The 15,737-nt window shown below is 36.5% G+C and overlaps 1 protein-coding gene across 3 annotated transcripts in view; it reads right to left on the reverse strand.

Moving 5' to 3' along the window:
* LOC149782806 (uncharacterized) overlaps nt 1-15,137 on the reverse strand; it is a 30,171-nt gene extending 15,034 nt beyond the window's left edge. The window contains exons 1-3 of one of the 3 annotated variants that reach the window (XM_089934323.1): nt 15,020-15,137; nt 11,341-11,503; nt 745-1,002 (exon numbers count right to left, since the gene is read on the reverse strand). The gene's annotated coding sequence lies outside the window, so the exon portion shown is untranslated. Of the gene's footprint in view, nt 1-744; nt 1,003-11,340; nt 11,504-15,015 lie in introns of all 3 variants that reach the window. The other 2 variants (XM_089934322.1, XM_089934324.1) reach the window with 2 other exon arrangements.
* Between the last annotated feature and the right edge of the window lie 600 nt (nt 15,138-15,737).

The following is a 15,737-nucleotide window of genomic DNA, read 5'->3' on the forward strand; positions in this document are numbered from 1 at the left end:
CGCAAAGCATAGCAGATGCAGAGCTATCATCATTAGGGCACAAGAAGCCAGATAAGCTAGAAACCCCAAGTCCTAATTGTTCAAAGTACAACTTGCATATTTTTTTTTTAAATTTCATAAAAATTTAATCAGATCAATGATACAGTATATGATTAAAAACATGCCAGCCAAGTCTCATTTATTTTCAATAACAGGTTTTTGTGCAATTGTGCTCAAAAGACTGCCACTGATGAAAGAACAGATGTATTAATGTAAGGACATTTCAGAGGATGCACTTCAATAAATCCTAATACAGCTGCTGCACTTGTAACTGTCAAAGAACAGGGTCAAGCACAACTTTCTATAAAAGTTAGTGACATGAGAAATAATTATGTAACAGAAAAAAGCATTACCAAAGTAACGTGCCATTTTATACTGAACTTTCACAAAGTAAATAAATCAAATTCTTGACTTAGGGTACTTGATAAAGCATTTTTACCAACTTGCAATTATAATACTGTAAAATGGTTCCTCAGTTAAGATTCCTTATAATGTATAGCTTCTATTGCTCTCTTGGAAGATCATATGGCCAAAATACACATATATGAATATGCTAATTTATATACACATACCAAATGTGCTTATAATGTACTAAAACTAATATTTTTCCACTTGAAAAAAAAAGCATTGCTTAAATCCAATGTAAAATGCAAACATGCATAGTGGGGAATAGAGGGCTTAATTCAAACAAGTGAAAACACATACACAGTGTTTTCTGCTTTGCTCTGAATTCTCCCTGTTCAGCTCTCACTTCTCCTTGTTCTGTCCATTAGGAGAAGTCACTTCTCTCTAAAATTCAAGTCTAGTTTGACAACTGTAATAAGGCTGTTTTCCGCCCTTTTTGGGGACCAGAAATATCTAGGAGAAGAAAGCTGCTGACTGGATGCTTTGAACCCTCTCCATTGTGATGTTCCAAAGAAGGGTGTGCACTTCTTCCTTTAATTTGACAACAGCAGCAGGGGGCTGAAAAGACCAAAATACTTGGTCAAAATAAGGCTTATAACAAAGTTGGACATACAGGGGGGTGAGGCACAGATCACCTCGCTATAGGGTTCGTAACAGTGCTTGCAAAAAATGTCAACCTAAAAATGGGGGTGGGTGGCGGTGAATTGATGTTATAACTGAACCTTTTCACTGGGGTAAAGAAAAAGTAGCTGCAGTGCTGTTAGGTGATATAATATTAAATCATTGTTATACCATTAACTATGGAATCTCATACAGCTAAAGTAGCTCAACAACAACTAGATGAGACTAAGAAATATCTCCATGTCCATGATTCTGTCATAACAGCAAAAACAACAACATCAAGAAGCTAGTAGAATTTACAGAAAGTGCAGCAGAACTGTTTAAACTGGTCAAGAGATTACATAAGGTCATCTTCCATCGCTGGAACAAACCACTAAAGCAACTGAGAAATAGCAGAAAGAAACAAAGCTACTATAAAGTTTCTTCAAGAGATAGCTGGTACTCAACTATAGTCAGAGGTCTCGCTAGGATTTTAAAACGAGGAGTCCAGGACTCATATTTTGGTAAAAATAGGAGTCCCACCATCAAAAGTTGCAGTCCCTTCTTTCCTACAGAATCAACACAGACGTGAGTGCATCTATTTTAGATGGAGAGGTTTTCATAATGTAATCACTCACTTTAATACAGCTTCATTACAACAGTCCAATGACAGGATCACAAATTTATGGTTTATTTATATGTATACGTACTTGTACTAATTTTAGGCAGATAAATAGTATCTGATTCGCTGTTTTTTTCCTGTATTTTCGCAAATATGTGTCAAGTCAGAAAACAGCTTAGACCTTAAAGCGCATCTCACAAATTCCACAGCATAGCATTGTCACATACATTTCTAACCTACATAATATGCATTTTAAAGTTAAATCTTTAATAAAATAACACCTAGGCTTTGCTTTCAATGATTTGTATATTTTTTTTGAATATATTTGCCCGATGATTTAAGAAAACAGACAATCTAATAAACTGGTATATCCCAGACTTAGCGAAGTCTGTCATTATTTCCCGTTAGGCCTACTGGTTCACTTACAGTTTTAAACTAATTGTATGAAGAAATAGTGTATAAGAGGCAGTTATTATATATCCAGATCACTGATTCTGATCTTAAAACACAAGTTTGTATGTTTTATCATCAAAGGATAGCATGCAGTAAATTGATAGTTGCAACCTTACTCGGAAAAGGGTTAATGGTCAATCAGCTATCAAAACATAATGCTTGTGGATGGGCAAGAGTTTGTTTGTCAACGTAATTGATATAAAAACTAGGCCTAGCTACTGATGCCTTGATAAATAAATTTCGCTACAACACTAGAACTAACTGGGCTAAGGCGAGGGGCATTTAAAAAAAAAAATGGTATGGTCAGTCAATGTACCTCTTAAATAATCACAGGGCGAGGTCATTTTCACTTTCCTAACAGAAGAAGGTGAAGTTTACATTTTTTGGTGACTTGTCACCCACCTACGAATGGCATTTTGTCTAAGTCTCAACATGTCTTGATTCTGAGGTTACGTGCACTGCTTATTCCGCTACATTCAGAAATGAACACAATAACGAAGATAAAGTTGTTAATCTTATGTACTTTTATAAATGACCACATGTACCTCTCTGGGTCTTTCTGCCTCTGAATTCAATCACTGTAAATATCAGTACATTTTCCCACCCAGCCGCCAGTCAAAGCCTTTGCATCATGCTCTTTTTTATGTACTCTTATAAAATGGCAACATGTATGTACATCAAGGGGTCTTTCAGTCACTGAATTCACAGCTAATTGATCAACATATTTTCCCACAAAACAGCTGGCTGATGCAGGACTAGCAAGTCTTTGAATTTTGTCGCACACCTATTACATGCGTATGGAGGACTCATGCTTCAGTGATTTTCTGTGTCCCAGATCAAAAATTGGCATCCAAATACGCGTAATTAAGCATTTCCAAGATCTATGTATATTTATTAGAAGGTATTGACCAAGCTTGTGCTGAGATCGGTGATATAAAGGATTGTATTACATCAGAAATAGAAGATCAGTCACCCTAAGGTAGAACTGATATTATGGATTATGACAAAAGGGAGCACTTTATCTGATGAGTTTGCAAGATTAGCTATGATCAAGCCTTACCAGGCTAGGTTCGATTTTGACAGATTAACTGATAATATCAAATCTGCAATTACACAATCACATCCGTGAGGAATTTAGGGATGATGAAGCAGTGCACGTTTGGTCAACATTTCAGACTGACCAAGACGATATTTCCATCGATGCTACAATGAATGACCAGAGAGCAAGGACAATTATTGGTTATCTTGATGAAGATACTTTTTTAGAATCAAATTTATGCTTCCCATTGGTGATGTTATCAGTGACCAGTGGCAGCAACAATGACACAGTATGGAATATCCATGATAAATGCGACCCTGTTCAGGAATCACAATGTTAACATGCTGTCACATTAGGTAAAATTCTAGACCAATGGTGCTCACAGGCATCGACAAGCCATATTATGAAGGATCGTATACTGTGACAGCCATTGTTTATACAATTTATCCATTAAATGAACCTAATATTGATGCTCTTTCACTGATGTGGATGGCAAGCAGGACCAACTATCATCTTATTCTATACTGTGTAGTCCAAAGAATCACAGAACATTTCTTGAACGCATTATAAGGAAATGGTCTAACCGATCTGCAATGCAAAACAACAAATGGACCAAAGGTGTCAGAGAGAATAGAGCTAGAATAAAAAATATTGCCGAGTTAGAAAAAAAATTAAATTCCCAACAGAAGTAAGGACACTAACGAATGAGATCTTGTACACCCCTAAGTATCAAACAAGAGGTGCCCCAACAGTAATAACTGACGACAATGCCCATGCATGGCCCATGAGCATAACAAAATTTCCACCCAGAAAAAATGTTAGAATTTAATATGATGATATATTTTAGTGTATTTATAATATCAATAAAACCAATATACGGTGGTGTCGTTCTGGCTGTCTGGAGTAAACCAGATGATGAATCTTGTCAGGTCTTGCCTGGGCCTACCCCCTATGGATTATGATAAATTCGTGTTACTGTCTGATGAACTTTATCATACTAAATCGCTTCACGAGCAAATGATGCGGGTTGCACTAAAATACACAAATGATATAGATCTAGTAAATGAATTAGTGAATAATTATTCCACTCTCTCATTTGTTGTTGCTCACTTTTGCCAGCAGAAAAATTCATGGTGACCAACACCTCAAGAATTTGTTGAAGATCTTCAATACTTGTGTGTTGAATATGGACATGGAGGTCTTTGGAATACTAAATATGATTCCAAGGACATTATCTCAATTGACATGGTTGCATGTTATCCCAGAAGCTTTTGTGAAATGGGTAAATGTGAGCCTTATTTTGAGAGATTTTGGCATCTGACACAAGAAATGGCTCGAGTTGCAACAAATGGCCAGCTACTGGATTATATCTTAAAAGATCTGCCAAGACCGAATCATTTGAATTTGCTGAGAATGTTCATCCAGTCATTCCAACTTGGTTTGGTCATCATTGTAACAAACCAAATCCAGAGATAAATCTCATGGATAACTGCACAAAGAATAAACATGGTTGGACTCCAATAGTGCTATTGAGAAATATGTATGAATTCAGTGAAGACATGAGGCCGTCTTGGTTCAACTGGGTCTGGTCGTCTAGGCCACAGCCACAGGACCCACCAAATTCGGGTTTCATTTCTGTGGAGATAAATCTCTGAGACAAAACCTTGAGAATGCTGACTCAGCATGATAGCCAACAACTTCTCTGTTGTCTCAGATCAAAACACAGCATTCAAACACCAAGCTAGCTGCTTTCCTGGACTTAAATACAGATGAGAGGGAAAGTATGACCACTCTCACTGCCCACTGATAGTAACCAGTTGCTGGCTACAAAACCTGTCAGAAGGATCACCAAACAATCTAATCAGATTTGACGATAGTTCAAGGTGACTGAAAGTGTATGTAATTCACTCACCCTGCATGGCAATGCTAAAGATATCAGGAAATTAGTTTCGTTTTATAACAGGTTCGGTGAGATCCTGACTAATTTGCTTAAATTTATCTTAGATGAGCCATGTTAACACCAAGGACAGGTTCCAGATATTGTTACTGCTGTCAGTGAGTAAGCAATAATTTCGTATAGACCACAATACAAGGTCTGGTTGCCAAAAACAGGAAGCAATGACAAGAAGGAAATATTGTTTGCAAAAGACATAGGCTGAAAAATTATTGGTAAATTTACACATGGAGCATCATCTGGTAATAAGAGCCGTTTTACAAGATTAATCATAGATGAGGCAGAACTCGTCTTTATAATTGCTGATACGGCAAATACAGGTGTATCAGCCCCCAGGGAGCATGTAAACCTACCAAACGGAACTAAGGTACTATTATCAGCTACTATGATGGTGATTTGCCACAGTTTGCTCATTTGAGATCTTTAATGCTTGCTTACACATCAATAAACCTGTTATTGATGATTAACTGATTACTAAGGACACTGTTAGAGTCATCCCAGATTCATTCTATATCAATGAGTCAAACATAGGCCTGCTATATGAAATTCTATTAAGTGTAGACAAAGCTCCATGGTGGCACTGGCAAGTAAAAAATGAGGTAATATGTAATTATTCTGAGTCTGCAGATTATAAACCTCTTCCGCAATATTACCAAAATGGAGAATTATCACAAACAACATTAGCACCACTGGTTCATGATCCTGTATGGCAGCATAAAATGGTTTATCATAATGTTCCTGGTGGTTCTGATAAAACTACACATGCATTAAGATTCTTTATGGGGAACCCTGGATCCCCCACCGACATGACAGTGTTAACCAAAACTCAGTATCTTACTTATCACAGTATTTTTCAATGGCGTGGTGATAAATGGACTCCAGGAAGAATGGGCTAGAAACATATTCCTATGATCATGTGATTGTGATTTGGATTTTTAACATAGCTTTAACAATTTTTCAGTTATATCGCTACGATATCTGCAGTGTGGCAGTTTATAGTGTTATCATGCTCAAAAGTCACCAGGTTGTGTGCGTGTGTGATTAGGATTTTTAGCGTAGCTTTAAAAAAAATTCAGTCATATCACTAGGATATCTGCAGCATGGCAGTTTATAGTGATGTCTAGCACTGAGACATCATGCCGCAGACATGTAGCATGATGTCCCACTCAGTCACATTATCCTGACACCAGGTCAACCAGTCCTAACACTAACCTCTTAATGCTGAGCGCCAAGCGAGGTAGCTGTTAGTACCATTTTTGTAAGTCTTTGGTATGACTCAGCCAGAGATCGAACCCATGACCTCCCACATTCGAGGCGGATGCTCTAACCACTAGACCACCAGAGCAGTCCTACGATCATCTGCGATGAAATATGTATGGTATTTAAAGATACTTTAAGACTGTTTCTAGATTGGTTATCGACAAAATCAGTAGTGATTATCATGTGTGGTGATCATGGCCAATCACCCCCAATTCACAGGAGAATCACCATACAACTGGTTAAAAGAATATCTCGACACTTACATGGAAATGTTAAAGAACCACAGGACCACTGATGAATCATTAAAGAAGCTAAAAGCAAGGATGAGACATAAATCCAACAAGATTCAAAGTGAGATGATGTGCAGTGAGATTCCAGAAATGTCAATAATTTCTGGGATTTGTGGCAACTTAATGACCTGATAGTTGCATCCAGGAAAATAGAGAATCATTCATAAATTATTCTCACTTCATAAGGAGAAATTTCCAGAGGCATTAGTCCCATTATGTTATTGTCCAGCAGATACCAACTGACAGAATACTGACATTGATATTCCGGGGTCCCTGGAGAAACAAAAACTAATTCTTAATGATACTGTTGTTATCCCCGTTGATACTGTTGAAAAAGCTTTAGTACAGCCATCATGCTGGACTCTAGGATACGCAATAACAATTCATTCATCGCAGGGACTAACAATCACAGATACCAATGTTTGGATTGTTGATGATAGTGCTGAATGGTCAAATTTAGGGTATCTGTCAGAATCTCGAGTTACAAGAATGTCTCAACTACACAGGATGGTTTATACCATGGAAGATAATCCACCTCAGAAAATTAACGAGACTATGGAAAGGAAAAAATTAGCTGGTTATAAGCAAAATAACACAAAACAAGATGAGTTTGATTTTGATTTTGAATTCATCATGGAGTTGAAACAATGACAAAACATAATGTCATGGAAATATTCTCCTAATGACCCACAACAATTTACCGTGGACAGAATCAACAGTAGTTTGGGTCATACACGAGTGAATGTGATGCTGACCTGTCTTGAATGTAATTGATGCAGGGGTGCTAGTGCCTTGATTTGCTAGCAAATCCATGATGGTAGTAATTGTTTATCTTCAGGAATTACTCGTAATTGTTTACGGACAAATCCACACTGAGGAGCCGTTGAATCAAGTCTGTAGATTGCAAATTTTATCTGTGGTTATACTCCAAATAGGATCAGATGCAATTATTTACCACCTTCAAGATCACCAGGTTCATACAAATACCTGACCATCACATTACCAAGTAGTAGTTTCTGTGAGAGAAAGTGCCACTTAGCCTCTAAGTGTTTCTTCAAACGGCATCAATGACTTTCATAGAAATGTGACATTGTTGTTTAATGTGGCTATTATACTTGGTAGTCTTGCGATCCATTCAAGAGTCCTTAACCAGTAATTCCTAGATGTACTTATATACAAACAATCGCTCAGCAAGTGTTTGACTTGATCACTTAACAACAGCCTGATCACGATATATTGCCTTGAATCCACATTTGATTTTGACATTTTGCTGTTGCATCAGCGATGATAATGCACCAAGGAATTCTTTGCCAGGATCAACCTGTAACAATCGTGGCCATACTAAGGTCTACACTGATAAATTTGTTCAAATGCGGTTGCAACTTCTGTTGCTGTTTTAGTTGATAATGTTTCTGCTTCTCTGTATCAGCTCACAATGTCGACGACTGTCAATGCATATCTGTATGTGTATCTCCGTCATTTGCGTGCTGCGCCAGTTATGATAGTGTCATGGGGTAAAAACAAAATATCTGCCTGATGAACTTCACTGGGAGTGCTGACATCAAACCATCCATACTGAATCATTTTAGGTGGCAGCAGATAAATTTGCTATATTGCCTGTCAGGCAAGCCAATCTGTGGCAACATCATGCCTAACATCTGCTGCACCAGTGAGTTCACTAATTATCACTTTGCCTTTCCAGTATCCTCTTTGACTATAATAAATTGACCCTAGCAAGGCAGCTGTTGGTACCATTTTTGTCTTTGGTATGACTTGACTGGGGTTTGAACCTGCAATCTCCCGCATCCGAGGCGGATGCTCTAACCACTAGGCCACCAGAGTGGTCACATGATCCATGAACATGATATCACATTGGCCTTCATAAAATCTCTGGTTGAGCAACCTATCACCACTGCAGCTACTTTTCTTTTTTTACCTCAGTGAGAAGGTTCAGTTAAAACGTTGATTCACCCTCCCCCAATTCTTTTGTGACATGTTTTGCAGTTTCCTAAAGTTGCTGTATCTCTTAACTACTATTTTATGTACTGTAAACAAAAATGTCCGAGTTTATTTGGTTTATTCTGTTTAAGAATTATAAATGCCAGAACATCATTGTTTTGTAATGTTAAATAAACACTATTAAAACACTTAAAGGGTCTAGAATATATTAATAAACAAATGTTATGAGATTCTGTGTTATGACCATGTTATTGCATTAATAAGCAATAATCAGAGTAATATCTTGACCCCTTATTGTAAAACTGTTGTAATTTCAAGAACCCAAATCAGTGATTCCTTATTTCTAGCACAATGTCGCATGCCTTTTACACTAGGAGGGGAGAGGCTGGGTGGCTCAACATGCAACAATGCACAATGAAAATTATCAATCTTAATATTATCATATTTACAAATATGAAAAATATAAACAGTGGTTTGGCATTTGCTATTAATGACAAACCCTGGCTATTAGCATGAAATCATTGCACTTGTAGACATTTTCTCTTCATGGTCTTTCCATGTGATGACTCAATGGTCATCTGGAAAAGAACGAGGACACTATAGAGCATGGGCTGATGACATAAATCAGACTGGGTTACTACATGTGTTCTAAGAAATCTCTAGATTAGAGAGTTGGTGTATCCAGCATGGATGAGGTCTTTCCATGTAGAAAGGTAAAGCTTAATAATAGTGACAGGCAAGCTATTACTGACATTAAAATGTATTTTTGTTGTTATTATACACGAGTTGTCAACGTTATGTACAAGCTAGTCTGGTTACAATATTTCCTTGAAAAAAGTTGGAAAGCAGTGATTTCATCTGTTGTTACATAATCAGCATTGTCAACAGCCTGTATCAGAAAATCACATCATGCCCCCAGTGGATTGTGCCCTGTAGTCTCCTGTGACTTTCCTGTATTAATTCTCCAAGGCCTCAAGCTGGCATCATTAAGCCCTATTTTTCACCTGCAGTACACAAAGTATCTGAAATACACCAGCTTAATGCATGAAAATGCTCCCACATCATAAAATGGTGCTGTCAAAACATTTTACTGTACTTAAAATGCCCAAAATGACAACCACTACTCTGCCTGTCAAGTGGCCTGGGTACAAGACAACCACTACTCTGCCTGTCTAGTGGCCTGGAGACAAGACAACCACTACTCTGCCTGTCTAGTGGCCTGGGGACAAGACAACCACTACTCTGCCTGTCTAGAGGCCTGGGGAGAAGACAACTACTACTCTGCCCATCTAGTGGCCTGGAGACAAGACAACCACTACTCTGCCTGTCTAGTGGCCTGGGGACAAGACAACCACTACTCTGCCTGTCTAGTGGCCTGGGTACAAGACAACCACTACTCTGCCTGTCTAGAGGTCTGGGGACAAGACAACTACTACTCTGCCTGTCTAGTGGCCTGGGGACGAGATTGATAATATAATGGATGATCAGGGTTTATAATGAGTCTGATTGAAATTAAAACTAGAAAAAATACACTGTCATATTGACTATGTATTCTGAAAGTTTTGATTTTCAAGAGTGAAATGTCCTAGGTTTATATTGTAAATCTAAAGATTTGTTGAAAAAACAAAATTTTCAAGGTGATGTTGAATAGCTACTGTACTGGTCATTTGTATAATACACTGGAGATGTGATTCACTTGGGATCTGTCATAGAAATAAGAAAGCATAGCTTCAGAAATCACAATTTCCAGAAAAACATACAGTAGCATTACTACAGTGTATAGACCTTGATCTGCTACTGCATTATGTATGGCAGATCTGGATCTACTCTTTTCTGAAGCTGGGTATGTTTTATAGACAGGGTAACCATGGTATTCCAATGTCAGTCTTAGTATGATTTACCTTACTGCTACATAAGACTTAACCCAAAAAAGATTAAAACTAAAATAAATATCTCCCAACTCATTATGTTGATGGAATGATTTAAAGAAAGAAACAAATAAGAAATAACAAGGACAGTAGTCGATTTAGATGGTATTACATTAGGTTGACCTAAAAAAAAACATTCAAAAGCTAGATCAAATGCATTAACTCAACATCACAAATCCTCCACCTTTTACCACTATTACAAACTATTCATCATCCCCTGGGTACTAAACTGTTAAACCCAGTCAGTGATCAGTGGGTCATAAAGCAAAATCCATTAAATACAGAATGCATATTACTGCTATTATTGCATATAACAAGCTTTGGTACAAAAACAAAATATCGGAAAATGTCAAGATAAATGCAATTTTTGTATACTTGACATCTGACACGTTTCCAATGATTCCAGAAGTAAGATCCAAGGGACACGAATAAATAAATCTGACAGACTGCTACAAGGTCATGTTCTGATGACCTTTTGTTTCACCAGTCAGGCTGCAGTTTTTATTTGGTTTTAAGTTCAATGATTTTAATCAGACTGAGCAATCTCTTCATTGGTCAAAAGGTCAAATCATGAAATGTTTTAAAATTTTATTTTTATTTATTGATTTACAGAACTTCAGGATGCCAATCATAGCAGAAAAGTACATATTAATGGATTTTCTTTTTGGACAAGGTCAAGGTCAGAGAGGAGCTGGGCAGAGGGGCGGTAAGGGCAATAGTGAAAAATGTGAGTATGATCAGTCACACATCATTATGTGAGTTGTGTCCTTCAACTGAATTTCTCAATGTACCTTAGGCTTGATAACTAAACCAGACTGGAACTCCCGTGATATTCACTCAGGTACAAGAATTGACACTTCAACTGCTGTTAATACTGTTGTGAGCTTTTCATGCATTCAAAGTCTCCTGAGATCATTCAAGGTAATACAGGCCACTTTTGGAATTGATTTTAAGCTGGAAAAAAGTTAGATTTTTTTTTAAATCCATGTTATATCAAACTGAAGGTGTCATTAAAGTATTTGCAATTTTTGGATGAATTCAACTTACCATCAAGGTCAATTATGGAGAACATTTTCAAAATATGAGATGTCATGATTTGAAAAGAAGAAAGAAAAAAAAAACGTTTCTCCAGTAAAATTAACTCCAGACTTTTGAAATCTGGATTATTAACTACATCACATCATTTGACAGGTTCTATTTGCTGTTATGTGAGCCATTATTGAAGTGCTAACCGATAAATCACTAATGTAGAAGTGTATTGACTGCATGGTCATAGCATGTGAAAGTGACTGATTTTGTGCAGCATATATTCACAAATTGTGATCAATCAGGGCCTCCGCTAGGCTTCGCATTTGTTGCCAAATGCGAAATAATTTTGAAAGTGGAGCTATTTTTTACTGACTGGTGAAAGTTGCTGATAACAAAATTTATAAAGTAAATTTTTAGTTTTTCATTGATATAAGCAACTAGGGCCATTTAATACCTGTTTTCACTATCTGTGGCAGTTGGTGGATCATGTCAGTAGATGACGAATAAGACATTATTCAAATATGATTGCAATTACCTGCAAGCTGTCAGTTGGTTTTGAGAAGCAATTAAATGTGATTAGTAGGAAATAAGGAATGGCCAGGGGATGTACTCTATTGATGAACAGGTCAGCAAAAAACTTCTGTGTCATTTGCATGTGTTAATTAATGTTTACTGCAAATTCTGAGTGTGAGACACACTTGGGACTGCTTAGTGTTTTAGGGATTATTTACTTCAATAACATGTTTCTGTGGTCTGAACTTAAATGAGTAACACAGGATACTATTACAAGGATGCCAGTCATTGACTGTAAAGGGTCTGAGTTGCTTATATCAAAGAAATATTAAAAATGTACTTTATAAAACAAGTCTGTATCAAGCACAAAGAATATGGCTATCTAGCTCTGAAAAACAAAGATTTATATCCAGCTGCATCTGAGACAGCTACCAGGTTACTTGTTGCCCTTATTTCTACTGCAGACTGTGAAGGGGTTCAGTCACCAGAATCTGATTAAAACAAACTTATGAAATTCTACTCTGACAAATTTAATGAGAATTTCTATTGATGGGCCTCTTGTTGAGAATTTTTATTTCAGGAAGGCATTTAAAATTTGGAAGAAAATGAGGCAGATATTGATGAAGTGTCAGTGATATTGTTCATAAAGACTAAACATTCTTATTCATTCTATTGATGGGCCCTGTGTTGAGAATGTTTTATTTCAGGAAGGCATTTAAGAAATGGTGTGGGGAAAAAATGAGGTGGACATTGATGAAGTGTCAGTAATATTGTTCATAAAGACTAAGCAGTATTTTGTACAATCAGTTATAATGAAACATTCTTGCTTTTCATATGCTAAACATTGAATTTCGCGTGTATATAATGGTATTATTATATTTATTAATAATTATTCTTGTGCTTTGAAATGTAACAAAAACATGTAAAAACTATGTTATTGTCATGTTTATATAGGTTATAAATAGGGCCAATATAATATTATGCATATATTTAAGTCCCTGTACCATGACATAAAATGGTTCCCTCAAAGGGCAGAAAAGTAGCTCCAAATTTTTTAATTTGCCAAATTTCATGGCACAAAGAATAATATTTCCAAGGGAGGCCTGATCAACACTAAACAAGAATACTGTGAATGTCACATTATACACCCACCCCATATTTAACAAGCAAAACAAGTTTTGTTCTTACAGTCACAGTGACAGTGACCTCTTACCTTTCGACCCCAGAATAACAAAGGTCTTCTTCCTTACCCCATGTTTAACCCATGCACAAAATTAGGTCAATATCTGTTGTGCAGAACTAATGTCATTTTACAGAAGACATTTCTTTTTCTTGTTTCGGACACACTGACCTTGACCTTTGATCCAGAAATCGACAGGTTTCTCCCTTAACCCCAAGCACAAGTCATTTTGTCGAAAGCATTTTTCTTCTGTCGACCATCCATCCATGGAAGATTATAAACTATGCTTAATGATAACTGACCTTTGAGTCTTAATGGCCTCTTGCCTACTACAAAGAAATATAAATCTCTTTAAAGCTAAAATGTAAACATATATTCCAGACAGTAACAGGTCATATTTAAAAAGAAGCAGATCTTGAGCAGTATGATTGCTGTAAGAAAACCGCATATTAGCAAACACTATGTTCTTCATAATCATACTTTGACCAGCAGATTGATTCTGATCAAAGTGGTGATCTCAGCTGCTTACAACAAACATAAGCAGTGGTCTAAAGTGCTCACCGTTATGTACCACTGCCATCTCACCTCTGTCTGTGTGGGTTCAAGTCTCATGTTTGGCCAACGTGGGTATGTGAGAAAGATTGCCATTAGCTTCTCGTGGGTTGGTGGTTCTTTCCGGGGTTCCTCATCCACCATTTATACTGGCTGCCATGTATAGCCTATCTTGTGCAGAAGAATGGCATTAAGCCCATAAACAACAACAACAAAAACAACAACAACAAACATTAGCATATGGCTTCTTGTCATTATTGTTTCTATGTGTACAAAGTTTCTGTATAATGTAATGCACTAGGAAAAGTATCTGGAATCCTTATCACTGCATCTTCCTTATCCAAATCCTACAATTTGGTCCTTTCAAGATGTTAACCCTATCACACACATTTTCACCTTGTTCCTAGTTAAATCTAGGTAAACCGTGCATTTTTTAATAAAAAATCACTGACCCGAAAGGAAGCATATAGAAACCCAAAACAAGAAAATTCTCTGGACATAAAATGAACAAATGCTCTAATCCTACAAAAGTTTAATGCTTATATAATATTATTCTGTATTTGTGTTTAACAATTTTTTTAATGATATTCTTTAATTTTGATTCCATCTGTGATTAACGATTTTGATTTCGTTTCAAAACACAAACCGATATCTGAATTACCTCCCTTATTTTTCAATATATCCAAGACATTTATCGTTCCCCAATCTTTCCTCCATTATTTGTGGGTGCATAAAACATCACATCAGAATGTATATGATTACTTTTTGTTAATTCAAATTCCATAATTCCTTAATAAACTACATTCAAGAAGAAACCATGACTGTAATCGTTTGAACAATGTTCACTTACGATACTTCCCCTTCCTGCTACCAAATTTTGGATAATAACAATGAACAATACTTGAAGATATCAAGAATGCATTTTTTGAATGATTGATAAATCGACGCATAATTTTTTTCATGGAACGTATTCTTTCTTTGTTTCATTGTGATCTGTATAGCAATCATTGGGGTCTGACAAGGAAGGCCTTGTATTCCAATACCATTACCGTAACAACAATAAAAGCTGGGGTCTCAGAACATATCCCTGTCGGCCCTTACGACCATACTGACTGCCCTCAAGAAACTATTGTTTATCATCTATGGAACATTACAATGATTAATGAAATACTGTGATTTCTCAGATTCCTACCTACAGCTGTAGATGCTGCAGTAATGGCAGTTTCATTCATGGCAACCAGGTTTATGACGAGCAGACATTTTGCTGATTATGATAATGATACTGTCTCGCGCAGGTCGTGTTTATGCTTATCAATCAGGGGAGACGACTCTATAATTCCATAATTAAGATAGTCATAGAGCTCCGGTTTTCGTCTATTCCCTACAGAAAGGTTTCAGTTAGATCATATTTCTTAAGTTATGTGAATCAGAAACCTTCACGCTGCTACTTGTTTTTGACACGCTGATCTAGATTAGACAAAAAAGAAAGAAAAAAAAAAGAAAATATATATTGTTTGTTAAAAAAAAATTTAAAAAATCAATAGTCTTTAATTCTAACTTAAAACCGCCATCAAGTGTGCCGAAGAATATGTAGAAAGGGGGAATCCTGACCCAACGCTATATAAAATGGGGCAGTAAAAATACAAAAGGTTAATTTCAATACATAGAGAGAGACGAAAATAAATACATCACTAAATAAAATAATAAATAACTGTACACAGAAAGAACAAAGGATAAAGATGCATTGAAATTAAATACAAAATATATTCTCAATTATTCCCTATCGACAAAAATATCAGTGTTTGATCCGTCCGTATTATTTCTCGTACCCACATACATGAAAAATCCGTATTGAGTCGGGCTTCATAAACGTGGCATCTATTTATTCAACATCAATCAATTGATCGATAAACA

This window comes from Sinohyriopsis cumingii, chromosome 15 (genome assembly GCF_028554795.1).
Source record: "Sinohyriopsis cumingii isolate HCF-2022 chromosome 15, ASM2855479v2, whole genome shotgun sequence".
Classification (NCBI taxonomy): domain Eukaryota; kingdom Metazoa; phylum Mollusca; class Bivalvia; order Unionida; family Unionidae; genus Sinohyriopsis; species Sinohyriopsis cumingii.